Genomic DNA, 11,906 nt, shown 5'->3' with positions numbered 1-11,906 from the left:
GTGTATAGGCACTGTGCCAGGGGTCAGAAGATAAGTCAGACCCATGTCCTTGGCTGATCTAGCAGCCCAGCTAGGGAGGAAGGCAGATGAAAGGGCAGGTACTGTTCCGCTGGGGTCTGGTGAGGGTCTGCACTGTGCTGAGACCCTCGTAACGGCACAGGTGTTATTGCACCCCTTTCAAGAGGAGGAAACAGACTTGGTGGAGTCAAGTGGCTTGCCCAAGGTCACACAGTGAGCAAGTTGGGGAGCTAGGATTTGAACCTGGCAGTCTGCCTCAGAGCCCCCATCCTTTTCACCAGCTCCTGCTGTCTCCCAGTGACACCGTGGGAGTAGGAGCTGTGATGGGGGAAAACATGGAAGGTGGCATCTAACTTTGACTTGAGGGTCAGGAAATGCTTCTCAGAGGAAATGATGTCTCAGTTGAGACCCTCAGTTGAGGAAGAGGGGGAGAAGGTGTTCCAGGCAAAGGGAACAGCATGTGCAAAGGCTTGGAGGCCAGAGAAAGCATTGTTTGTTAGGGGATCTAATGAAGGGGTTTGTTCTGGGCTTCTGGCTGGTGTTTGCAGGTGTACACACATCTTTTGTGAGTGGAGTCACTTTACTAGAAGGGTTTCGTGAGTGCCTGGTGTGGATTCTGCACCATGTTGAGTCTTGGGGCGGGAGGGGGAGGGGGGAGGACTGGTGCAAAGCATGGCAGGAGTCCTGAGAACAGAGGTGGGAACGGTAGCTCCGGGCTTCGGGGAAAGCCTGGAAGGATGGAAGCACTTTACAGACAGTGGGAACAGCTGTGTCCTGGCTGTAACCCTGATATCCTGGACATGGGAAGGATGAAAGGGGAGAACTAGAGCCTGGCACTTAGTAGGTCCTCACCAAATGTCAGGTCCAGTTGCTGGGATGAAGGGTGTACTGAGTTTGGGGCAGCCAGTGGCCAGATGCCCCATGGTGCCAAGGAACAGGGTGCTGCCAAAGGTTGGTACATGGGCCTGGGCTTGGATCTCAGAATGAAGGGAGCACAGCAGAGTGGGCTGCGTGGCCTCTCATCGGAGGGCAGGGCCTGCAGCACCCGTGGTTTTCTCAGAGGAGGTGGGCATTGGACAGAGGAGACTCTGCCAGGCTGGGGATGACCTGAGCAGCTGTAGAGTAGGAGCCACAGGCTAGGGGCATTGCAGGGCCAAGGACTTGGCCCTGGTGTGGAGTCCAGACATGGAATACCTGAGCCTCTATTTTATCGCATCATGTCTTAGGCCTCAGTTTCCCCCTCTTGACATGGGGCTTTGGTACCCACCTCTCAGGCACTGCCGTGGAGTAAGAGGAAGCGTGTGAGTGCCCAGTGCTCAGCCCATCAGAACCAACACTGCTGGCCACACACCGAGGGGCAGGCCTCCTGCTGCTGCCAAGTGGGACTTGGGGTGTTCGGGACCACTTCACCCTGCCTGCCCCTTCTGAAGCCCACCTTTGCAGGGGGCAGTCTGGCCTAAGTTATCAGACCAAGGCCTCATTGCAGCTGCTTTTGAGGATTCAAAAAGCCCAGAAGCTGCCTGGCTGGCCCTTCAGGCTCTGAGCTCCTTTGCTGGCCCTGAACAGCCCTTTTCCTTTCATGCCCCTGCCTCAAATCCCAGCTGATTTCCCTCTGAGCAGCCTCAGAGAAGCCCTTCCCTCTCTGAGCCACGCCAGGTCTTCCTGAGCACCCCCCCAAGCACACAGTAGGTGCTCCATGACCATCCTGCTGGGCCTTTACCCCATGGGCTCCAAAAAGCAGTGACTGATTCTTTCCTGTGGTGGGTGGTCACCCCTTTTAAGCCATTCACTCTGGGGCCAATTATAAATAGACACATAATCGCCCCTATCTATAGAGATAAAACATTTTTCTGAGATGAGCCGCCCGCCCCTCCCCCCACACTGGCACGAGATCTCTGGAGGGATTGGTGCTCCCCTCCCTCCTCCATCCATCCCCTCCTCCCCGCTGCTCCTCCGTCTCCACCCTGCAGAGGTGAGATCCAGCAGGGGCCGTGATGTCAGAGGCTCAGCTGATGTCACAGCCGCGGCCGTGACTTCACTTGCCGGCTTGGGCAGGAGAAGCCGTGAGGAGGCGGCTGAGCCGAGAAACTACCCCCCTTCCTTTCCCTCCTCCTTTCCTTTCCCTCCTCCCCATCCTCGCTCTGGAGTTGTTCTCCTCCCCCTGCTCGGTCGCAGTCTGTCGTGGTCTGTCCAGGGGTCTGGGGCAAGTGCCAGGAAGGATGCTGCTGCAAAGGTAACGGGCGTGCGGGCGCCTCTCCTCCGGCCGTGAAAGTTTGCTCTGGTGCGAGGCGTGCCCGCTGGGCGCCCGCCGCGCTGCCCGGCCGGGCGGGGGCGGGGCGGGGCGGGCAGGGGCCTCCCAGGTGGCCTTCACTGCCTTGTCCCCATCAAAGGCCGCAGCTGCTCAAGTGGCGGCTGCAGCTTTGAAACTGCCATCAAGAGCGAAGGAGGGAGGGGTGGCGCGGGGGATGCTCCGAGCAGCGCCCGGGAGCATGGCCGGGAAAGGAGGGGCTGCTCTGCGCCCCGCAGCCAGGCCGCAGAGGGGCGTGAAGGGCAAGGCCCCAGGTCAGAGTCCCAGGGGCCGAGTCACCATCGCTGTCCCTCGTCCCCTCGGGTCCAGCCAGCGGCCGCGGCCAGGGTCCCAGCAGTGAGGGTGCAGGGGCAGCTGCAGAGGGGGGGCTGGCTTCTCCCTCTCTCCACCCCCCCCCATTATTTCCAGGCATATTCTTCCACCTCCAGCAGGCCATTTGTCAGCGGTGATTTGGGACAAAGGAAGGGGCAGTGGGTGGTCTCCTGCAACTTGGGCGATGGGCAGGGAACGTGGGGCCAGAGAGAAACGCCAACAATTAAGAGGCAGATCCAGGGCTTTGCTCATTCAGGCTGTCGAGGGAGCCGTCATTTTGTGTTAGCGTGTGTGTGTCTGAGGTGGGAGGAGGAAGAGAGGGGAATGACAGGAGAAGGATTATGACATTGTGTTGTCTCTGTTTGTGGTAAATGCAAATTTGGCACCAGCAGCTTCCCGCGAAGAGCAGTAGCAAGTAACCCAGGCCAAGGCCTTGGCCCAGACCCGCCGAGGGAGCCCATGTGGGGTGGTTTGGGGTTTTTTCCTCCCTTTTTTCTGTCTGGCGTGTGCTTCTTCCATTTATTTTTACAGTGAAGTGCTGAAGACAGACAGGCCGGCATGGCGGGGAGGAGCCGGTCCTCTCTCCTCTCCGGAGCACCAGCCCCTCCTCACTCGGCGGGAGGCCCGGGCTGCTCTCCTGGCCCCCAGGCATTGCCCTGGCTTGGCTGCCTCCCTGTGAGGTCTCTGTCCCCAGACAGGGTCACGGTTCCTGTCATTACCCTTAGCCTGGAAGGCCTGAGGTCTCAGAAGGCTACTTCTGCCCACAGCTGCTGCCCCCAGATGAGCAGAGTCCAAGCGCCCAGGACTGAGGCTGGGATGGGGCTTCGGAGACACAGGCCAGGGCTGGGTGCGCCCCCAGCTGTGTTGTTGGCCTGGCCTGCCTAGGAAGCTGGTAGAGGGTTCTGCTGCCAGGCCAGTGCTGGCAGAGTGTCCCAGGACCTTGACTCCTCTGACAGGCCCGTGAAGGCAAGGAGGTGGAGCCTGACCTGGGTTGGGAAGCAACCACAGCCCAAGGCTCAGGGCTGCAACAAGGCTCGGGCGGGTGCAGCGGACTGCATACAGGTCATCCATCTTTGGAGCAGGTCTCTGGAGAATGCACAGGGTGGGCTTTCTCAGGGCCAGTCCCTAGCGCAGGCCCTAGCACAGATGGAGAGTCCTGAGCTGAGAAGCCAAGCAGGAGCCCTCCTTACATGGAAGGTCGGGGAAGGCTGTGGCCAGCTGGGTCCAGCCCATCACACACTGGGCCTTGGAGTGTGGCCCTCATTCTGTTCCTTCCCTGGGACTGGTTCCTCCTCTTGACCTCACCACCTCCTTTTTGGCCAGGTCAGGTCCTTCTGGACTCAGTTTACCTCCTCCAGGAAGTCTCCCCTGCCCTCCATCTGGATGGGTTGGGGTCTGCGCCATGCCCACCTCCATTCCCCTTCTCACAGCACTGACCACACTATGCTCACTTGGGTACAAGGACTTCAAAGGCATCCTCTCAGCGTTCCCAGCACCTGCCCAGAGCTGAGCAACGAGGAAGGAAACCAGGGGAGCAGGTCCTGACCTGCAGATCCCCCAGCAGGTGGGCCACCAGGATGGAACAGTCACCCTGCCTCATATTCTAGAAGGGGTGATGGGGGCACTTCCTTTGGGCAAACCCGCCCAAAGGGCATTTTTCCCTATGGAGCCTGACAACGGTGGGCAAGCTGCAGCTATGTCTGAGGAGGATGTCTGTCCCATGCTGGAGAGCCTCCTGTGGTTAAATAATGTCCCTTCAGAAACTGGTGGGAGCCTTGTGTATCTACCCTGGCATGTCCTTCAGGTCCTGGGCCTGCCCATCAGCCTGCATAGGGGAGCCAGAGAGTGCTGCAGGGACCATGTGAGGAGCAGCTGCCTGCCTGGCTTTCGCTTGGTCTGTGGGGCTCTGGCGCCCCATGGCGCTTCCTGTGCCAGATGGAAAAGGAAGGAAGAGTGAATAGGTTCTGCCCAAGGCCAAGATGCTGGGTCCACTCCAGGCCTGGGCTCGAGACCCTCCTGGCCAGCGGTGTTGGGAGCACCAAGTGGGTAGCCACAGTGAGGGACAGGTGGCCGGTTAGCTCATATCACCCAGCCCAGGTTCACAGAGCCTGTCCACTTGGAGCTGGCACCCTCCAGGCATACAGAGATGGGAGAAGCACAGTAGGCCCCCTCCTTCCAGAGCCCCCCAATCTGATGGACCCCAGGAACTTTGCATTCAGGAGGTCCTGAGTGACAGTCTTCCCTGGCCACTTTCTAGCTGTTTGACCTTAGGCAAGTGACTTAGTTTCTCAGAGCTGCAGTTTTAAAAGGCAGTGACCTGGGAGGAGTAACTTCTACCTGCAGGCTTGTGTGGATTAAAGAGACAGCAGGTGCTCAATTAATGGTAGCTGTGGTTATGAGGGAGCTGGCTGTGTCAGCAACCTAGGGGCACAACAAAAAATGTTCTCCTTGGAGTATCCCTGTGAATTCCGACAGGGCTATCGAGGGGCTTCAGAGAGGAGGTGGCATTTGAAGGCTTTGAAAGATGAGTAGGAGTTGGCCAGGCTGAGGCAGGGGAGATTGTACCACCAGAAGGAAGTGCAAGAGCAGAGCTTCAAGGTGTAAAACGCCAGTCACCTCGCGTGGCCAAAGCCCAGGGAGGGGAAGGGGAAGAGGGGCCCGTTTCTCTCCACAGTGGGAGCCAGTTCTGGAGGAAAGGAGAATCCAACTTGATGACAGAGCGGGCAGGTTTCACACAAACCTCTCATGGTCCCTGCAACTTCACATCATTCTCTAGGATCCTGCCAAGCTGGATTGTTCTAGCTCCTCCCTAGTCAGGCCTCTCAGGCTGGCCTTGTCATGTTGGGATTCCCAGATGGCCTCATATTTGAATTTAAGGGCCAGCCTGGATCTTCTTTTAATTTGGAGTCTCAGGACTCCTGGGGTCCAGGACTGGCCCAGGCTCCACTCTGAGCTGGCGCCAACATTGCCAGGGAGGTAGAGTGGATGCCTCGTCCCTGCAGTGAGTGAGGGTTCCTGGAGCAGCTTCTGCAGCCTGGAACCCCGAGGTGTCTGGAAGCTCCTGCAAGAGGCCAGGATGGCTACTCCCCTCAATCCATCCTCATCCAAGGTGGCCACACAGCAGTGGCCAGGCTGCCGGGGTCCAACCCTGGCCCTGCCACTTACCAGCTGTGTGGCCTGAAGCAAGTGGCCTGCCCTCTCTGAATTTCTGTCTTCTGGGGTAATAATAGTACCTAAGTCACAGGGCTGTGGTGAAGATTACGTGAGATAATTGTCACAAAGCAGTTAGCCCAGAGCCTGGCTCCCGAGGGCACTCAATAACTGTTAGCTTAGAGAAAAGTCAGCCTAGGAGAGTGAAGGCTGTAGCACCTAGTGTCTGTGGGCCAGTCACTCAATCTCTCTGAGCCTCAGTTTCCCCAGCTGTAAAATAGGGATGATAATTGTACTTGTTAATAACTAACATTTGTGAGCACTTACTAGGAGTTAGGCAGTCTCCCTCAACTTTGCCTAACATGTTGGGGGGGGGCAGGGGGGGACGGGACAGGCCATCCCATAAGCCAAAAGCATGCAAGGAAGAGCCCCAGAGATTTGGCGTTTTCTGGGTGAGGCGAAACTGGCACCTTGGTAGTATGGGCAACATCAGAGGGAGTCGGATGGCTGGGGATTAGCAAGGGCCCACCTACCACTGCAGACGAACCATACATGGCAGAGCCACCGAAACACCTTGGGGCCCTGAGCAAGCCATGGGCCCCACCCTGGGCCTTGGTTTTCCTCTCTATAGGATGGTGGCTTGGGCTTGCCTCTCCGTTCCCCTGGCTGTGAGGCTGAGTTGCCACAGAAGACCCAGGGGCTGTGATTCTCTTGTCTCTTTGATTTTCTTGGATGGCTTCCATGTAGGTTGTGACTTGGGCGGTATCATCTGCCCATTGATTTTTCCAGAAAGGATGTTTCTTCCCTTCTATTCTTCAACCGGCCGCAGATGAACAGCCTCGGCGCCTAGCCTTCCCACTGCTCCTCTTGCTTCCGCCAGCACACCTCGCCTGGGCTGCAGGCGGGACCTGGGAGGGCATGGGGCTGTCCCAGCACCATGCCACATGCACTGTGTTCGGGGAGTGCCCTGGGAGCAGGTGACTACAGGGCTGGGGAGCTACACCCAGCCCACACCTGGCTGTGAGGCTGTTACCACGAAGACCCAGGCCATTCACATACCCCCCTTCCTCTCCTTAGCACAAACTCTGGAGTTGGACAGACCACTCACCCCTTGTTCCACTGCGTTGGTGCTGGGTGATCAAGGGGTGAGTGATTCCACTAGATGGTGCAACTGAGGCCAGAATAATGAGAACAGCACAGCCCTGTGGCGAGTGATAGTAATGTCCCCATTCTACAGAGGAGAAGTCCAAGGCTCCAAGGGCTTAGCGAGCTCCCTCAAGGTTGCATCGCCTCCACCCTCCCTTTTTTACCCCCCACCTACTACCAAAAAGGAGTCGAGGAGGGTTATAATGCTGGGAGCCCATATGAGGCAGGAGAGGTAAAGGGAGTCCGGAGACCATTATGGGAGGGAGGTTGGGGAGACAGAAGCCTGTGATGAGGTGGTTACCATGCCAGCTTGTCACTGCCCACAGGGGATCAGTGGGGAATGGGAATAGGGGAATGGGAATGGTGCACCAGGGAGGGCGCTGTGCCACCCATGGTCACGGCCTTCGAGGAGTGCACGGGTGCTGTGCCCTTTGCCCGGGAGGTTCCTGCCCATCTTCACTCAGCCAGGGCATGGGGTTGGCTTAAGGGCTCTGCATGGGTTCAAACCCCAGCTCTGCCACTCACTGGCTTCGTGATCGCAGGCTAATTCGTTATTGTTCTGAGTCTCAATTTCCACACCTATAAGTGGGGATCATTGTAAATTCACCTCAGAGGCTTATTGCGAGGATGACTTGAGTCAATGTGTGTAGCTCAGCACACCCATAAGAGCTGTAGGAATGTTCTCCATTGTTGTCCCCGCAAATCAGCTCAGATTCCCTCAAACACTTAGCATTTACTGAGCACCTGTTGTAGGCCAGCACCAATTCCAGGGAGCCAAGGACTCGTCACTCAGTGCCCTCCTGTGCCCAGGGCTGAGCCACCAGCCTCAGGGCCTGAGTGTGTGGATTTGACTGTAGGGGAACAGCTTGCAAGAATTGGTGTGTTGGCTCCCACTGCTGGCGTGACAGACATCCTGATGAAATATGTCACTTGAAAACATTTTTAGGAGAAATTTCTAGAGTTTTTTTAACCCTATGGGGACCATAACAGCCTGAACTATTGTCAGGTTCTTGTCTTGGCTTTGCCATGACTCCCTTTCCTGGGACTCAGTTTCCTCATCTGTAGAATGGAGCACTAACTGTACCCATCTGAGAGGATGGACCCTAGGTGAGACTGCTCGTGTGGAATGTGCTTCGTAAACTCAGAAGCACCTTACAGCTGTTGAGGGCATGCAGTCCTGTGTTTTGTCATTCAGGAGATGGTCACCGGCAGATGCTGGATGCTGGCCCTGGGTGTGGACAGCAGTGGGATGCTGGCTCTGCCCTCAGGGGTTCCCTGAGTCGTGGCCTTACTAAAACCCTTGACTTTTGTGATTTCCAGAGAACATGGAAGGCCCCTCAGGCAGCCCGGCCCCTTCCGGGGGATATGCTGGTAAGTGTCTTGTCCTGTCTGTGAGTTTGTTCCACAAATGCTTTGGGAGCAGCTCCATGTGCTGGAGATGATGCAGGAGAACTAGAGGTCAGCCCTGCCCTCAAGAGCTCGGTCTGTGAGGAAGGATTTGAAAATTCCACATCCAAATGACCAGATATCTGAGGTTCAGGGGTGGCTGGACACAAAGCCTGGACTTTCCAGAAGATGTTCAGCCACAGGGCAGCTGGCAGGGTCTTTAAAAATGAATATTGACTATTTCCTCTGCATGGAGTCCTTCAGTGGCTCCACCTTGCCCCTTGGGATACAGTCCCCAAGCCTGCTGTGGCCTGCACTGTCTTGCTCCAGCTGCATCTCCAGCTTCTCATTTCACTTATGTTGCACTGGCCGCCCCTTCCCTTCCTGGAATTCTGCTTGCTGTCTCCTACCTCAGGGCCTTTGCTCATGCTGTGTCTGCCACCTGGAGCTCTCTTCCAGTCTCATCATATGGTAACTTTCTATCTGCCCCTCAGTTCTCATCTCAAATATCCTGGATCCCCAAGACCCAGGGTCCCACTGTATAGCCTCTGTGCACCTGCCATGCTTTCTTACTAATGTGTGTCACAGCTGTTACCAAATGGTTATTTATGTGACGAGTCATTCTCTCTAATGGCCCCATGGGATTGTAGGCTCCGTGACAGCAGGGACCCTTGGACTCAGTGCCTGGCATACGATAAGAGCTCAGTCAGTGTTTGCTGAGTGAATGTATGATGGGTATTAAGGCATCATGGAGGCGGTGGGATTTGAATAAAACGTGAAAGAGGGTATTATTTCAATCTCTAGGGAAGAGGAAGAACTTCCTACTTTGACCGGCACATGGTGGGAACACAACTGAAAACTTTGGCAAAGAGGCAGAATGGGACATGTGAGAGAGGGGTGGAGGGCTGAGCTGGGGCCACATGAGGGCTTTGTGATCCAGCTGGATAAGAATTGACTTGAACTCTGAAGTCACTTGGGACCCATTGAAAACTTTTGAGCCAGAGGGAGTAGGGTCAGAGCTGCCTTTGGGTAACTGATGAGCCTGCTGCAGGGAAGGGTGGGCCTGGAAGGGAGGCTGCATCCAGAGGACCAGTTGGGAGTTAGAGAATCTGTCAACTCTGCTGCTCTCCCTTTCCCGGGACCACACATGTAGCGGCAGTTATCCTGGCGAGGGAGATGCAGGGCAGCAACGAGGAACCTGGAAGCAGAGAACAATCACCTTGGTGGCAGGGCAGCCATTCCCAAGTCACGGGAGGGAGATGTGGAGTGAGGGAGCATCGATGCCTGCATTTTCAGCTTCCCTGATCAAGAAGGCAACAGCCAGCTTTGCATTTCTGCACCTGTCCTGGTGTTTCCCAGTGGTCCAGGAATCATGACACTGAGGGACCAGCCTGTGGCAGATGAGCAGAAGCATTTCCCTCAGGGCCTAGCAAATGACCCACCTCCCCGCCCCGAGGGAGGCACAACTGATGTGGTGAGAAGCGCCAGGATTCTCCAGGACCTGGGGACGAATTACAGATCTGCCCCTGAGCAGCTGTGCGCCTCTGGGCATCTTGTTAGCAGCTCTGGGCTTCAGTTCCTTCAGCCGTGAAGTGGGAGCTGCTTGGGCCCCGCGAAAGCTAGGGGCGAGGACACACGTGGAGCCCAGTGCACAGGGACGCTGGCGGCTCAGGAAGTGGTGGCTGTGTCATGGCTGCGCTTCTCTCCCCCATTTGAATTCTTTGCAGGAAGCTTGGGTTTCATGTCAACAGCACAGGATGGAACAGAGTCTTTTCCCAGCATGCCTCAGCATGTGGCACTGCCTTCCCGTGGAGCCCACAGAGACGGGGCTGAACGTCCTGAGCTTTCAAGCAGAAATAATCCCCATGGAAAGGACCCTCCCTATTGTTACCTCGCGGTAAAGTGATGTGGGAGCCTGCAGCCCAGCCTGCCAGGCTTCACATTCCAACTCTGCCCCTTCCTGCTGGCTCCGGGCCTCAGTTTCCTCACCTGCAAGATGCGGTAATAGCAGCATCCCCCTCACAGGGCTTTGTAGGGATTAAGCGAGTTAATGCAGGTGGCGTGCCTTTGTCACTGCCCCGGTGAGAGCATTTCATTCGCACTTTAAGTCGCAGCGCTGCAAGTGATTGAGCGGGGGCTCTGGAGCAGAAAGGCTGAGTTCAGATCCCAGCTCTGCCGCTTGCCAGCTGGGTGCCTTTGGGCGTGTCTCTGAGCCTCTCTGCCCTTTTCCTGGTCTGTGCCATGAAGATGACAGTCCCTGCCTCATAAGGTTGTTGGGAAGAGTGAATGGGGCCGCCCAGGTAAGAGACCCAACTTCCCGAAGGCTGGCAGAGCCCTCAGTCCCTCCTCCCGTCCGCTCCAATTTCCAAATGAAGCGAATTCAGACTCCGAGCCATTGGATGATATGCTGAAGGACATGCATGGGTGTGAGACCAGGCTGGGCCTCCAGCTCAGTGACCTGTGCTGGGCCGCCACGCCAGCAGCTGCCCAGGGAGAGTTGCACCCCCCGCGGCAGGACTGCCAAGGGGGCTGAGGACTGCCCTCCCATGGGGCCAGGTTGCAAGGGCCTCCAGCTGCTCAGCACAGTCTCCTCGGGTGTCCTCACTGCTCACCTGTGGGAAGATGAGTGCCCTGACACACAGCAAGGCCACTAGCTGGGCAGGCCGCGGTCTTCCAGGCAAACCGCCCAGTCTCCAGGGCTTTAACATGTTACTTGTGGGGAAAGGCTGGTGCTGACCCTGCTGTCCTCACATCTCTTTTCCTGTCTACCTGCAGACTTTGGGACCCACCAACTGTCCATCCATCTTTCCAGTGTTTACCGAGTGCGGGGAAGTTTGGTGGTTAAGCCTCTAAAGACCTGGGATCAAATCCCACCTCGGCCTCTTCCAAGCTGTGTGACTTGGGACAAGTTACTTAAATTCTCTGAGCTTTAGTGGCCCCATCTGTAAAGTGGGGTTGATAACAGTTTCAGCCTCATCAGGTTGTTGTGAACACACAGTGCCTGTTCTCAGTAACCTACATTTCTCTGGGCTGTATCGACATTATTAATGTTAACATTTTTATGGATGGGGTTCCCTACCCTGCATGGGAGGCTGGAGACCCCAGGGAAGCAAAGGTGTCTGCCCTGCAAATGCTCACACTCCTGGGAGAAATGGACACAGTCACAATGTCAACGGGAGCTAAGGAGGGAGCCACAGCTTCCATCCTGGAGGAAGAGGGACACACCACCTGAGCAGAGGTCACTGAGATCCCGTGATGCACATTCACACCAAGCATGTCACAGATATCTGGCCCTGCAGGATCGCACCCTTGCCCTCCTTCGAAGCCTCATCTCAGATTCCCTAGCCCTACACTGGGCACAGCTGTCCCTGGAAGAGCAGGTGGCTGTCCCCCCACTGCTAAGTCTTGGTATTCCCTGGCCCTCTGGAGCATCCCCAACCCCTTTAGCCTTAGAGCCAGCCCTGTCCTTGCCCCAGAAAGGCTTTTCCTAAGCCCCTATGCCCTGATCAGGGCTGACAGCCTAGCTCACAGCAGGTGCTCTGCGTGGAATGAAGGCGTGCCACAAAGGATCTGGCCACCCTGCTGT

Source organism: Miniopterus natalensis, chromosome 2 (genome assembly GCF_054644295.1).
Source record: "Miniopterus natalensis isolate mMinNat1 chromosome 2, mMinNat1.hap1, whole genome shotgun sequence".
Classification (NCBI taxonomy): Eukaryota; Metazoa; Chordata; class Mammalia; order Chiroptera; family Miniopteridae; genus Miniopterus; species Miniopterus natalensis.
This window is presented reverse-complemented; position numbering follows the sequence as displayed.